Raw genomic sequence first — 16,003 nt, 5'->3', positions numbered from 1 at the left:
CAGACTGGACTCAGTAATGGATAGGAACTGGATTCCAGATCTGGATTCAGGATCAGGATCAAAGGCAGACGAACAGACAGAGTCCTCCCCAGACGTCGGCCATTGAAGGAAGAGAGAGAACTGAGCCTTTGATCCCTCAGCTTTATACTGAGCATGAGGCAGATGGGATGGAATACCCTGTTGGTCAGTTTTGGGTCACCTGTCCTGTCCGCTCCTCCCTGCAGGTGGGACCCCATTGCGCTTTTCTGCTTCCGACCCTCCAACAGGGCAAGTGACAAAGTTGGTTGGCCTTGGTTGTTATAGCAATAAGTGTGATAAAAACCTCTCTGCATACCATGCCTGGGCATCAGCTGTAAACATAGGTCTGATCACTCTGAGAGCAAACATTGTCCGCACAATATGCTGTTAATTTCAGTAGTTAGAAGAGGCCTGGCTAAGAAGCAAAGTTACTGAACAAAGCTAGTCCTGTTGTGCCTCAAATCAGGACAACAAGCTTGCTGTGCTTGAAGGATGCTGTCCTTGAAGACCAGGTATACGTAGCTTTGCTGCCCACCAGTGCTGCTGACCATGGGGTCCCCACTACAACTCCTCAGAAAAGGCCAAAGTCTGCTCCACTGATGACCGGCACCTGCAGTCTTCTATTCTCCTTCCTCACTCCCCTCAGGAGCTCGTATCCCATCATTTCTGGGTCCCAACTGACCGTCTCCACATCCCTGAGCAGCTCTTGCTTGCTTGTAGTATCAGATCTGGGTTTGCATGACCCTTGTTGGCCCATCTGGCAGCTGTGCTAAGACGCTGTCCCAAAACTGACTGTTCTCTTTGCATCCTGCAACGTTCCCCTTCCAGAAATTGATGAGTCATTAAAGTCCCCATGGAGGACCAAGCTTCTCCTTCCTTGGGGTGCTTAGAAAAGACTATGCCAGCTGCCCCACCCTGATGGTGGCTTCCTCATCTCCCACCGCAATATTCCCTTTACTAGCACCTCCTCTGACCCTCACTCACAAGGCTTCACCCAACTTGTCACTTGCCATACATCTCCATACATCAAAGCAACTTTGTTCCCTCACTTTGAGGGAACCCCACTCCCAATCCTTCCATCCTGTCTGTACTGAAAACTATGTACCCATCCATTGCAGCACCCGAAACCCAGTAAGTCTCTGGCAGCAGGTCAATGCAGATGAGTGTCTTGGACAGGTCTTCCAGATGTGGCACATCCCATAACCAACAGGAGCTGTCATGGTGTCTGTCTTGGCTTCACTGGGGTGGAGAGGGAGGACGTGCTCCAGAGCAGAGCTTCCCTGCTGCGCCATCAGGGGGAAAGGTCATGATGGCTGCCTTCTCCTGGGGATGGATTCAGGGGTGCAGCTGGGGTTGCCCCAGGCTGTCCTTCAGAACAGGGTCCCCGGACTCCAGGGAGCCCCCTGTGTGCCATGGCAGGGACTTTGCCCCCTGCCAGGATCCCCACTCAGCCTGCCCACAGAGCTGCCCACGCTGCTGTGGGGAGAAGCTGTGAGTGGAAGGAGGCATCCCTGGAAGGCTAGAATCATAGACTCATGGAATGGTTAGAGAGAAGGGACCTTAACTATCATCTAATTCCAACTGCCCTGGGAAAGGAGACCTCCCACTAGACCAGGTTGATCACCGCTCCATACAACCTGGCCTTGAACCAGGGTTGGGGAAACCACAGCTTCTCCGGGCAACCTGTTCCAGTGCCTCACCACCCTCAGAATTAAGAATTTCTTCCTAATATCTAATCTAAATCTACGCACTTTCAGTTTAAAATGATTACCCTTCGTCCTATCACTACACTCCCTCATAAATAGTCCCTCTGCACCTTTTCTGTAGGCCCCGTTAGGAACTGACAGACTGCTATAAGGTCTCCTCGGAGCCTTCTCTTCTCCAGGCTGATGAATCCAAACTCTCTCAGCCTGTCCTCATAGCAGCGGTGCTCCAGCTCTCTGATCATCTTCGTGGACTCCTCTGGACCCTCTCCAACAGGTCCATGTCCTTCTTTTGTTGGGGCCCCAAAGTTGGATGCAGTCCTCCATGTGAGATCCCATGAAAGCAGAGTAGAGGGGCAGATTCACCTCCCTCGACCTGCTGGCCACGCTGCTGGTGATGCAGCCCAGGATGCGGTTGGTTTTCTGGGCTGCGAGCACACATTGACAGCTCATATTGAGCTTCTCATCCACCAACACCCCCAGGTCCTTCACCTCAGGGCTGCTCTCAATACATTCTTTGCCCAGCCTGGATTTGTGCTTGGGATTGCCCCGACCCACATGCAAGATCTTACCCTTGGCGTAGTTGACCTTCATGAGATTTGCGCAGGCCACCTCTCCAGCCTGTCCAGGTCCCTCTGGATGGTATCCCTCCCCTCCAGCATGTCCACTGTTCCACACGCTTGATGTCATTGGCAAACTTGCTGAGGGTGCACTCCATCCCAACATCCATGTCACCAACAAAGATGTTAAACAGCACCAGACCCAGTAAGGACCTCTGAGGAACGCCACTTGTCACTGCTCGCCACTTGGACATGGAGCCCTTGACCGCAGCTCTCATTTTCTTTCCAGTGGCTGCTGTGTTTCAGATTTGGTAAGAAAGGAATGTCAATAATGCATATTGTTTTAGTTGTCGCCAGGTGTTGTTCATATTTTTCAAGGACTTTGTTTTCAGCTTTCTGTAGAAGGTCAAAGGGGCCTGGAGAGAACAATGGAATGGGCAGTGAAATATTCCATTCCATAGAGGTCATGCTCAGTATTTGGATGGGTTCAGCCGGGGGGCGGGTATGCGCAATAGCTGCTCGGGCAGATACTGATTCACTGAGTGGTGAGAGTGACGTGTATTGTCATTAGTAGCAGCAGCAGTAGTATTGTTGTTGCTCTTGTTGTTTTCCTTTTTCGTTACTGTTCTATTAAACTGTCTTTACCACAACATGAGTATGGGGTGGTTTTGTTTGTTTCTTTGTTTCCTTTCCCTTTCCCCTCTTTTTCTCCCTCTTCTCCATATCCTCCTAGGGGTAGGGGGAGAACTGCACCAGTGGCTGCACGGCCCTAGCTGCTGGCTGGGGTTAAACCACGACACCTGCGCTGAGGACTCCAGAGCTGGATGCAGCACTCCAGGTGGGGTCTCACAAGAGCAGAGTAGAGGGGCAGAACCACCTCCCTTTCCCTGATGGCCATGCTTCTTTTGATGAAGCCCAGGACATGGCTGGATTTCTGGGCTGCGAGCGCACATTGTCAGCTCATGTCCAGCTTTTCATTGCCCCTTACGCCGGGTCCTCCTCAGCGGGGCTGCTCTCAATCCCTTCATCCCCCACTCTGTACTGATATCAGAGGCTGCCCCAACCCATGTGCAGGACCCTGCACTTGGCCTTGTTGAACTTCATGAGGTTCAAACGGGCCCACTTCTCCATCTTGTCCAGGTCCCTCTGGATGGTGTCCCGTCCCTCACGCTTGTCAAAAGCACCACTCAGCTTGGTGACTCCATCTTGGGTGATTTCTCACTTTGTGGGGCTCCATTCTTTACCTTCCCCAGGCATACACGGCTCTTTGAGAGCCCAGGGGATCTCCAAGTGGCTCAGTTTCCCACTTGAGAATAAAGTTGTCGGTCATGGCTTGTACGTGACAGCCTTGGCTATGCCACTCAGTGACCAGCCATTGCTTCCACTGTCACTACATGCTGACGAGTGGGTCCTAAATCCAATCCTCAAGCTCTAAAAGAACCCAAAAGCAGCAGTTCTTTTGGAGATGCAAGCGCTCAAGCCTTCTCCTGAGACCAGCTTTGGAAGAAAGGACCAGTGTTTGTGCATAGCACAAAGGAGATCCCATGTTGTTATAGAGAGGCTGTGAGAGTTTCAGTTCTGACCTAGTGTTAGACACTGTTATGGAGGCACTAGTGGAGAGATAATGGGCTGATGCCTCTTTAGAAGTGGAATCTTTCAAAGATGATGGAGAGCGCCTTCACACTAACATCTGCTAGGTCCCTCAACACTCCTGGGTGCATGCCATCAGGGCCCATGGGTTTGTGGGTGTTAAATTTGCCTAAATGATCTCTAACCCAATCCTCCTTGCCCAAGGGAAAGTCCTCCTTTTCCCAGACTCTTTCTCTTCACTCCAGGGCCTGGGATTGCTGAGGGCCGGCCTTAGCAGCAAAGATTGCGTTCAGTAACTCCGCCTTCTCTGCATCCTCCGCCACCAGGACACCCACTTCATTCAGTAGCAGGCCCGCATTTTCCCTAGTCTTTTTTTTACTACTGATGTACTTGGAGAAGCCCTTCTTATTGTCTTTGACATCCCTTGCCAGGTTTAATTCCAAGTGGGCTTTAGCCTTCCTCGTTGCATCCTTACGTACTCTCGCAACTTTTATATGCTCCCCCCAAGTTGCCAGTCCCCTTTTCCACATTCTCTACACTACCCTCTTGCACCTGAGTTTTTCCAGAAGGTCCTTGCTTATCCATGCAGATTTCCTGCCTCCTCTGCCTCATTTCTTACTCATAGGGATGCACCGATCTTGAGCTTGGAGGAAGTGGAGCTTTCATATTAACCAGCTCTCCTGCACCCCCCTTCCTTCTACAGCCTTTGCCCATGGGATTCCTCCAAGTATGTCTTTGAAGAGGCCAAAGTCAGCTCTCCTGAAGTCCGGGCTTGTAATTCTACTTTTTGCCCTGCTTCTTCCATGCAGGATCTGGAACTCCATCATCTCATGGTCACTGCAGCCAAGGCTCCCCCCAGCCTTCACATCCCCAACTAGTCCTCCTTTATTTGTCAGTAACATGTCCAGCAGCGCACCTCTCCTCCTTGGTTCCCCCACCAACTGTGTCAAAAAGTTCTCATCAGTGCTCTGCAGAAACATCCGGGACTGTGTGTGCCTGGCTGTGTTGTTTCTCCAGCAAATATCGGGGTGGCTGAGGTCCCCCATGAGAACCAGGGCCTGTGATTGTGAGGCTATTTCCAGCTGTCTGTAGAAGGCCTCATCACCTTCCTCTTCCTGATCTGGTGGTCTGTAGTAAACACTCACAGCAGTGTCTCCCAGATTAGCCTGTCCCTTAATTTTTAACGATACACTCAACACATTCTTTGTCGACCCCCAGGCAGAACTCAATACATTCCAGTTGCTCTGTCCCATAGAGAGCAACTCCACCACCTCACCCTGCTGGCCTGTCTTTCCGCAAAAGTACACAGCCATCTGTGACAGCATTCCAGTCATGCGAGCTATTCCATGCAGGTTTCCCTGGAGGAGAGCAAGAGAATCCATCACAGTCATACATACCCTGGAGGTGGTTGGCTTTCTGGATATCACCTTGGGAGTCCACTAAGGAATATTTGTCACTGCTCTGGTTGGCTGTGGCTATTGCCCAGCTGGATGTGGCAGTTTCACGCCCACCTCACCAAGCTGGCCAGCCTGCTGCCAAAGATTCCCTTGCCTCTTCTAGAAGGGTGGATCCCATCCCTCTCTAAAAGGCCATATTCATATTTTATTGTCATAAAAGCCAAAACCCTAATGACGTCACCAGCCATGCAGCCAGGAGTTGATGTGCATTATCTGTTCGTTTCCGGCTGCTCCCTTCTCTAACTGGTAAAACAGAGGAAAAGACTTCTATGGAGTCTAAATCGATCCTCTTTTACCTTAAAACCATTACCCATTGCCCTGTTGCAGCAGGCACTGCCCAAAGGGCAATGATGACACGCTTGGTTTGTTCCTGCGAGCTGTCAGCAGGCAGTGCTCGGAGCCAGGTGCTGCTGCCTGCCACGGGGCCTGCACACTCTCATCCCACAGGCAGAGCATTCAGCGGGGTCTGTCGGGGGTGTTCCATCCCAGCTTCTGCCTCCCCTTCTGCTTGGAACCCCCCAGGTGGCCCCTCCTCCCCCCCAAGAGGCCACCGTGCCCAGCACCCAGAACCAGCAACTCTGTGACATCAGCCCCGGGAACAAGGGCACCACAGGCACCGTGAGGACTGTGGGCACTACGTTGGCTGCTGCACTGGTGGCCACGAGCCCTCGGTTCTCGCAGCTGCCACGTGCCACTGCTGGCAGTGACGACTGTGCTCCCCGTCCTCGTCCTGCTGGCCCTGTGCTGGGCTGTGAACAGCACATGGCACAGCAGTAGGTAAGCGGCCTGAGGTTCTGGGAGGGAGCTTGGGCAACCCTTATGGGGCTCACTGGAGGTCCCGTTTGTCCCCCGTGGCTGGGCAACGGCTTTCCAAAGCCCATTGTGGAGCCTCAGACCCTTGCCAGCACCCAGGCTGCTGGCACAGCTCGCCTGTCGGGCTCAAGCAGAAACAGAGGTGATGTCTGCACACCCCACAGGGTTCCCTGGCCCTGCTGTCCATGCAGTGAAAGTGGGGAGGGGAGATGACTGACCTTCAGCCTGAACTGCAGCAAGCCATCGAGTAGGGCAGACATGAGTTTCTGGTTACAGAGGGACGTGCGGGCTCCGGCCCATGGCTTCCGACTACGGCACATCATGCGTGGTGGGTGGCACAGATGCCCGGCCAGGCGCCTGGCCCTGGAGCGTCAGCATCCAGCCTGGAGAAGAGAAGGCTCTTGGGAGACCTTATAGCGGCCTTCCAGTATCTGAAGGGGGCCTACAGGAGAGCTGGAGAGGGACTTTTTATAATGGCACGTAGGGGTAGGATGAGGGGGAATGGCTTCAAACTGGAAGAGGGGAGATTTAGAATAGATATTAGGAAAAAAACTTCACCGTGAGGGTGGTGAGCCCCTGGCCCAGGTTGCCCAGGGAAGACGTGGCTACCCCATCCCTGGAGGTGTTCAAAACCAGGTTGGACGGGGCTTGGAGAACCTGGTCTAGTGGCAGGTATCCCTGCCCTGGACAGGGGGGTTGGAACTAGGGGATCTTTAACTTCCTTTCCAAACTAAACTCTTCTGAGAGTCTATGATTCTACCATTCTACTCACACCGCTCAAGCTGCACAGTCTATTTGATGCCGTGCAATTCCCATACTGTCTTTACAGGGGCAAACACTCACAGAAATTTTGATGCTCCAACAAGATAAAGCATTTTCACTGTGTTTTCTGTAAGCTCCAATTCCAGATTTACTGCCCTTCAGAGTTCCGTTGGTTCGGAGCCTCCAGCGAGCCAGACCAAAAGCTGCACGGCGGGTCATGGCGGTCACCACCATCACCCACGAACCTTCCACTTTGAGTGCAGGGCTTGTCCCTCAGTTTACAGACCACGCAATGAAGTTGGGATGAGGCTGTTCCTTCAGACGGCTTCCCAGACAAAATGCTGTTTGAGTCCAGCCAAGGGTGTGTCGGGGACAATTCCTCGAGGCAGCAGACCAAATATTAAATGAACATGAGTTTTTTGTTGATGGAATTCTGTGTGCAGGAGTAAGAACTGCCTTCAGTCCAACAGTGCAGTTCCCTTATTCTTACTGTGATTTGGGCCACACTGGCCACTGCAGCAAACGACAGATGCTTTCCCTCCCCCTCTCTCCAAGGGAAGGAGGGAGAGAGAGAAAGAGACTTGTGAATTTAGAAGGAACTTAACTACTTGAATGATATATTATTAATAAAATAAAGAAGAAATAATGTAATATATATTAAACTGGATCAAGCTCCCAGGACAATCACATCACCAGCAGAGATGGGGAAAGTCCCAGACCCGACTCAGTGACGGATGGGAACTGGATTCAGGAATGCACAGATCAGGATCAAAGGCAGACAAAAGGCCAGAGTCCTCCTGGGACACCAACCATTGAAGAAAGAGTGCTGACCCTTTGATCCCTCAGCTTTTATACTGAGCGTGAGGCAGACGGGATGGATTACCCTGATGGTCAGTTTAAGGACCTCCTTTCTGCTCCTCCCCGCATGTGCAACCCCTCTATGCTCTTTTCCTTCTGACCCTCCAATGGGGCAAAGACAAAACTTAGCCGGCCTTGGGTGTTATAGCAATAAGTATAAGAAAGAGAATTCTGCATACCACTCCTTGGCATAAATTACAACTGATCAGATTTTATCACTCTGAACAGTCTCACCACAATATGCTGTTAATTTCAAGAGTTCGGCTGGTTTGAAGAGGCTTGGCTGCAAAGTAAAATTGCTGAACAGAAAAGGGGTTCTCTTTCACCTCAAACCAGCACAGGTGGGCTGTTCTTTTGGGAGGGTATAAGGATAATAAAAGAGAAGAACTCGTGATTTCAGGGATGAAAAGAGAAGCAAAGGATGCTGTTGGCTGCCTTTGCTGATGGCTCCTATTTTGCCAAATGAAACCCACGGACCACCAAAGCCTTTCCTGCGGAGCTGCTACCCATCCGCACAGCCCCTGCCCTCTGCCATTGAAAACGATGGAGTCACTGCAAAGGTGCGGTAGAAGAAAACAAAGTGTGGGGTGCTGCAATGGATGGGCGCATATTTTTCAGAACAGACAGGCTGGAAGGCTCAGGGGTGATGTTCTCTCTTGTTGCTCCATCTCTGGTGACAGAGAAGCATTAGGAGTGCTTTGGAAGAAGCTGCGCAGGTTATGGAGAACTCACAGCCATTGGCAAAGCCTCACAAAATCATAGCCTTGTGTTTGAGGAAATAGCAACGTCAGAGAGTCATCAGTAAAGCTTGAGCCAGCATGGGGTGGGAGTGAGGTGGGGAAGCAGGGGTGGTGGTTGAAATCTGCAGAGAAACAGGCACATACATAGGGAAGTGTAAGACAGCCTGGGGTGAGGGGGTGGGGGGATGGCCCCTTTGTTGGGGCTGGGACCCCCCAACAGAATAAAAAAATCATTGTCCTTTCCACTATGGCTGCGGTCTCTTCTAATGGAGCCCCTGAGAAGACTCCAGTTCCTCATAGACACACTGGTTTGTTGCCTCCTCCCCCACCCTCCAGAGAGCCTGAGAGGTGTCCTACCACTGTACTGCCCTTGGCATTGCACACGCCCTCATCTCACTGCTCCCAGGCTCAGCCCTGAGCATGCCTTGAAGGAAACAATCCCCATTCCCAGGGTGGGGGGGTCAGCGCTTGAATATTCTGCTTGATGAGACACATCATGGGCTTTCACAGACACTTTCACATTTCATTTCCAAACTGTAGACAGTGCCTTTAACTTTCTGTTTCAAGGACAGCCAGGGATGGCCCTCAGTGGGGACCGCTGACACCCTCAGAACCTTGGAGGCTGACTTTGACTGCTCTAGAGACAACTTCAATCCACTCTCAGTACCTGCAGTTCAGGAACTGGGCACCAGAGGGCTCATTAACATGCTAAATACCATAACAAACCAAGGCTCTGGGCATAATTTTCTTATTCTACAATTCTTCTGCGGTTAATTAGAGAGTTTTCAGAAGTGAAAAGATTTCAGTAGTAAATAACAAGAAGAAAGGATTTCTTTTACTTTCATTTTCTTCATTTGTCTGCTTACACATCAAGTGATATCAGCATTTTCCAAATGACACTGAAAATGGACCTCTCCAAACGGAGTCTGACTGTGTAGGGCAGTCAAGACACTGTATGTCAGACACTCTATGGGCAGGCTTTGTCCCCAATTCCAACCCCGTGTTTCTCTCATCAGCCACCTGGGACTTACAGCACCTTTCCTCAAATCCGCCTTTTCTCCGCTACAGTCTGGAGTTGCAGGTTTCAGCCCTTTGGCACCAGTTTCCACTTGTTTCACTTGGGAATGAAATGAACCCACACACAGAATTTTCTTCATAGCCAAAAAAAGAGACCAAAGGAAGGCATGGTTCAATAGAAAATAAAATACTCTGTTGTAGATTAAGTCCACCTTACCTCCTCTGAAGTCCACTCTCCACAGAGGACAGCCTTAGTCCAAAGGAAAACACATTTTTGTGCCAAGCACGCATCCCAGGAACCCCTGCACCAGAGTCTGCTTGTTCATATGCGCTCACAGTGAGTCACACACTGAAGTCACGAGCTCCCTCCATTCACAGAGGGAAGCAAAGAGACAAAGTGAACAACATGTGCTATTTTTCATAGCCAAATGTGCACTAACCCCAGGGTGTCTGGGTTACAGAAGCATCTTCAAGCAGACTCTACAACATCCAGACCCACTTATTTCTCATCCTTCTCCAGCACTGGACAGCTTGGGTACAGCTGTCCAGGCTTCCTTTTCTCCCTGAGGGAGACAAGTCAGTTGTGTCCACTGAGATGCTTTGCCCTACCCTGCCTGTCTGCCAGCTCCAGCTCCAGAACTACTACTTGTAAAATGTCCCTCTCCAGCTTTCCTTTAGGTGCCCTTCTTATACACAGTCTGGTATAAGGTCTCCTTGGAGTCTCCACGCTGAGCAACCCCTGGCCTCTCTCAGCCTGGCCTCACAGCAGAGGTGCTCCACCCCTCTGATCCCCTTTGTGGCCTCCTCTTTTCCCGCTCCAACAGATCCATGTCCTTTTTATGTTGGGGCTCAAGAGCTGGATGAAGCACTGCGGGGGGTCTCACCAGAGTGAGTAGAGGGGCAGAATCACCTCCCTCATCCCACTTGCCACGCTGCTGGTGATGCAGCCCGGGATGCAGTTGGCTTTTGGGGCTGCCAGCGCACATTGCAAGCACATGTTGGGCTTCTCTTTAACAAACACACCCAAGTCCTTCCCCTCAGGGCTGCTCTCAATCCATTCTTTGCACAGCCTGGATTTGTGCTTGGGATTGCCCTGACCCACACGCAGGACCTTGCAGTTGGCCTTGTTGAACTTCATGAGGTTTGCGCAGGCCCACCTCTCCAGCCTGTCCAGGTCCCTCTGGATGGCATCCCTCCCCTCCAGAATGTTGACTGCTCCACACAGCTTGGTGTCATTGGAAAACTTGCTGAGGATGCACTCCATCCCAACATCCATGTCACCAACAAGGATGTTTAACTGCACCAGTCCCAGTACCGACCCCTAAGGAAAGCCACTCGTCATTGCTCGCCACTTGGACACAGAGGTCTTGACCGCAACTCTCATTTTCTTTCCAGTGGCTGCTGTGTTTCAGATTTGGTAGGAAAGGAATGTCAATAATACATATTGTTTTAGTTGTTGCCAGGTGTTGTTCATATTTTTCAAGGACTTTTTTTTCAGCTTTCCATAGAAGCTAACAGGGGCCTCGAGAGAACGATGGAATGGGCAAAGATATATTCCATTCCATAGAGGTCATGCTCAGTATTTGGATGGGTTCAGCCAGGGGGCGGGTATGCGCGAGCACTGCTCGGGCAGGTACCGATTCACTGAGTGGTGAGAGTGACGTGTATTGTCATTAGTAGCAGCAGTAGTAGTAGTAGTGTTGTTGGTGCTGTTGTTGTTTTCCTTTTCTGTTATCATTCTGTTAAACTATCTTTACTTCAATGCATAAGGTTGGAGGTTTTTGTTTAGTTTTTTTTTCTTTCCCTTTCCCCTCTTTTTCTCCCTCTTTTCCCTGCCCTCTTGGGGGAAGGAGGTGAACTGCACCAGCGGCTGCATGGTCCTAGCTGCTGGCTGGGTTAAACCACGACACCTGTGCTGAGGACTCCAGAGCTGGATGCAGCACTCCAGGTGGGGTCTCAAGAGAGAGGAGTAGAGGGGCAGAATCCCCTCCCTCGCGCTGCTGGCCACGCTTCTTTTGATGCAGCCCAGGACATGGTTGGCTTTCTGGGCTGTGAGCACACATTGCGTGCTCATGTCCAGCTGTTCATTCCCCACTACCCCCAAGTCCTTTTCGGCAGGACTTCTCTCAACCCCTTCATCCACCAACCTGTACTGGTACTGGGGGTTGCCCTGACTCAGCTGAAGGACCCTGCACTTGGCCTTGTTGAACTTCATGAGGCTCAAATGGGCCCACTTCTCCATCTTGTCCAGGTCCCTCTGGATGGCATCCCGTCCCTCAGGCATGTCAACCGCACCACTCAGCTTGGTGACTCCATCTTGGGTGATTTCTCACTTTGTGGGGCTCAATTCAGTACCCACCCCAGGCATTCACTGCTCCTGGAGAGCATGGGGGATCTTCATGCAGCTCCATTTCCCCCTTGAGAATAAAGTTGTCGGTCATGGCTTGTATGTGACAGCCTTGGCTATGTCACTCAGTGACCAGCCATTACTTCCACTGTCATACATGATGATGAGTGAGTCACAATGTGACTGGGTGACTAAAAGGTCACAATGTGACCGGGACGTTTTTGCTCATGCTGCTGTGCGGAACCCAAAGCAAAACCAGTCTTTTTGGGGATGCCATTACTCAAGCCTACTCCTGAGACCAGCTTTGGAAGAAAGCTGTTTTGTGCCTGTTATTTTGTGTTATGTTTGTGCATAGCACAAAGGAGATGTCATTTTGTTATAGAGATGCTGTGAGATTTTCAGTTCTGACCTAGTGTTAGGCACCATTATAGAGGCACAATTTGAGATAGTGGGTTAATGTCCCTGTAGAAGTGGAAGGAAATCAAACATCCCAGCAGGAAGATGCAAATAAAAAAAAATAATAAAAAAAGCTGTAGATGAGGGGGTTCACTGCTGGAGGCACCACCGAGTACAGAAATGGCACCAACAGATCCAGAGATGGCGAGGAGATGGAGGGGGGCTTGAGGTTGGCAAACATACCGGTGCTGACAAACAGGGAGACCATGGCCAGGTGAGGGAGGCACGTGGAAAAGGCTTTGTGCCGTCCCTGCTCAGAGGGTATCCTCAGCACCACCCTGAAGATCTGCACATATGACAGCACAATGAAAACAAAACACGCAAAGGCTAAACAGGCACTAACTAGAAGGAGCCCAGCTTCCCTGAGGAAAACATCTGAGCAGGAGAGCTTGAGGATGTGGGGGACTTCACAGAAGAACTGGTCCAGGGCATTGCCCTGGCAGAGGGGCAGTGAAAATGTATTGGCTGTATGCAGCACAGCATAGAGAAAAACACTGCCCCAGACAGCTGCTGCCATGCAGACACAAGCTCTGCTGCCCAGGAGAGTCCCGTAGTGCAGGGGTTGGCAGATGGCAATGTAGAAGTCATAGGCCATGACAGCAAGAAGATAAAACTCTGCTGACATGAAAAAGAAAAAGAAAAAGAAAAAGACCTGTGCAGCACACCCCTGGTAGGAGATGGCCCTGCTGTCCCAGAGGGAATTGGCCATGGCTTTGGGGAGAGTGGTGGAGATGCAGCCCAGGTCTATGAAGGAGAGGTTGAGGAGGAAGAAATACATGGGTGTGTGGAGGCGGTGGTCGCAGGCGATGGTGGTGATGATGAGGCCGTTTCCCAGGAAGGCAGCCAGGTAGATGCCCAGGAAGAGCCAGAAGGTCAAGAGCTGCAGCTCCCATGTGTCTGCGAATGCCAGGAGGAGGAAGTGGGTGATGGAGCTGCTGTTGGACATGTGCTTCCTCCGGGTATCTGTTAATATTAACTGTGGTTATCTGTTAAGGAGGAAAAGGCAGTACTGAGTCAGACCAGACTTCCCCCAGCAAAGTGTATTGCATGTCTCTTTGCAGCCCCACGTTCAGACTTTCTGTCCAGGAGCACCTCTCTGCATCTCCCTCACTTGAGCTCTGGGTTTTGCTGGCTGAGGCTGCCACTGGGAGCCCGGACACTGCAATGGGCTCCCGAGAATTCCTCCTTGCTGTGCAGCAAGAGGGAACTAGGACCGCAGGGTAATCTCCAATTAAATGTAATCGTGTTATATCAAAGAGCTTTTCAGCATTGTTGTCTGAAATTTGCCCAACTGCACAGACAGGCAGAGGGGATTTTGTTTTCTTTATTTTGTTCTGGTTGCACTTGCCACATTTCTGAGGGGTTTGGGATGGCTGAAATCCCTGACATTTCTAATGCACTCCAGGTGAAGTCTTGTGGGTCCTGAGAAGTAAAGGGACTAAGGGAGCCTTAGTGCAGAGAGAGAAGAGATGTTCTGCCCATCAGCCCTCTTCTCCGCTGCCCTGTGCTGGCAGCTTGCAGCAGGAGAAGGATCCCTCTCGGGTGTTCCCATCAAAAGAAGCAGGACACTGATGAGGAGAGGAGAGGAATCCAGGTTCAAAGGGCAGATATACAGACTCACTGCCTTTTCTCATCTCTCCCCTCCCCGACTGGGACCAGGAGGGATCATTGCAGCTGCCCACATACAGCTGCCCATCAGCACTTCCATGGCCTGAGCACTCAGATGTCTTCTCCATGTGGATCCGAGGGAGCACCGAGAGACTATGGGAGAGCTGAGCCCTTCTGGAGAGCACCCTGCAGCCCCGCAGGACTCCCCAGGGAAATAGTTAATGTCCTGAAGTTGCCTGGAGGAGACCTGGGCGCGTTGCTGCCATAGACATGACTGCAGAGCAGGACCCAAAGGGTCGGCATCTGAACAGGGGCCGAATCTGCCACCCACAACCCCCACCCCCCGCACTGATTCAGTTTATCCAATGGTGAGAACAAGGGCAGCTCAGGCAGGAGGGGACGGCAGTGAAGTGCCACAACGCTCCTGACAAGGGAGGAGGGACATGCAAAGCAGATGGCAATCCAGGGTTTGTCCCTTGCTGGGCTCTGGCTGTTGCAGGGACAATGCGTGCCCGAGACCCCGTGGGCTGGAGGGCAGAGCTATGCCCAGGCTGGGAATGGAGACCAGGCAGGAGCTGCCCAGGGTAAGGTGCCTGTGCTGCAGGGACAGCATGGACGTGCCCACATCCCCCTGGCCAGTGTTTCAGGCAGCAGCTCCTTCTCACTCCCTGCCCGTGTCTCTGCTGCCGGCAGCCATCTCCCTGTCCCCGGCTCAGCTCCTGCTCAGTGCTCACAAACCCCGTCCCACTGCTGTGCGCCCACCTCTGCCTGCAAACACCTCCCAGGGACGGGGCGCTGCCCAGGGGCATCTCTGAGTGTGCGGGGGCTAAAGACCAGTTCACAGCAAACCTGATGTGGCTGCAAAGGGGAAGATGCTGCTGAGTCGGTGTGCTGCCCCACAGGTCCTCTGAAAAATGGCATGAGGTAGAGCTGACCCGTGCTGCACTCTCTTGAGAGCAGAAGCACCATGCCCTGACCTGCTCATCCCTACCTTACTGTGCTGGGGGTCACTCCTTCCACCCACAGCTTCTCCCCACAGCGCCGTGGGAGCTCTCCGGGCAGGCGGAGAGCTGACCCTGGCAGGCGGCAGAGTCTCTGCCCCGGCACACAGCCCCCGGGGTGCAGGGACCCTGCTGGCAAGGACAGCCCTGCCCACCCCTGCCTGCACACCTATCTTCAAACCTCAGAGCCATCCCTGGGAGAGGCAGCTGACCTTCATTGTCCCTCTGAAGGTGCAGCAGGACATCCCTGCTCTGAAGCACGTCCTCCTGCTCCACACCAGAAAAGCCAGGAGAGCCGTCCTGACAGCTCGTATCAGCCATGGCATGTGCCAGGTGTAGGAGACACTGCCAGGAACTCATCTGCATTGCCCCACAGCCAGAGACTTAACATGGGAAAGGCTGTGAAGGGTTCTCCCCCGGTGAGCTCTCTCCTGTCCTCCCACCCGAGGACTCATTTACTTCTCTCTCCCTTCTCTCTTCTGCCCTCGCTGCCTGCAGGCAGTGCCCTCAGCCCTGCTGCGCTGTGCAGAGGAGCTGCTCCTGGGCAGAGCTGTCTCTCTGCAGCGCTGCCCGCTTGCCAGGAGCTCCCTCCGGCCCAGCAGCCCGGCCCAGATCAGCAGCAGAGGACCAGCCCACGGTGGCACCGTCTCTGTCCCGTCTGGGCTCCCTCAGAGATGTCCCTGGGGCTCCAGGGGAACCTGCTGGGAAACAAGCTGAAGTCAGCACTGATCTTTTCTCCCTTTGCTGGGCAGAGAAACTTCTTTCCATCAGTGTCATTTCCCCTGTCAAAGACAGTTAGTTCCAAGAATCCCCTCTTCTTCTCCCACTTGGAAACAGCACACCCAGGCAGTGAAAGGCAGGAATTTCATGTTCCACCTGTAGCCATGCAAAGCACAGGTGACACATGAGGTGCCACAGGTGCTCCAAGACAGTTGCAGGAAACTGATGGAGCAATTCAGAGGGACAGGGCAGTGTCTGGGGTCATCATTTTGGAGGCTGCTGAAGTGTCAGTAGATGCCCACCTTTAGGACAATGAAGCCTGATCCTGCTCATGATGTCCAGGGCAGCCTATA

Source organism: Vanellus vanellus (assembly GCF_965231255.1).
Source record: "Vanellus vanellus genome assembly, contig: HAP1_SCAFFOLD_45, whole genome shotgun sequence".
NCBI classification, from domain to species: Eukaryota; Metazoa; Chordata; class Aves; order Charadriiformes; family Charadriidae; genus Vanellus; species Vanellus vanellus.
This window is presented reverse-complemented; position numbering follows the sequence as displayed.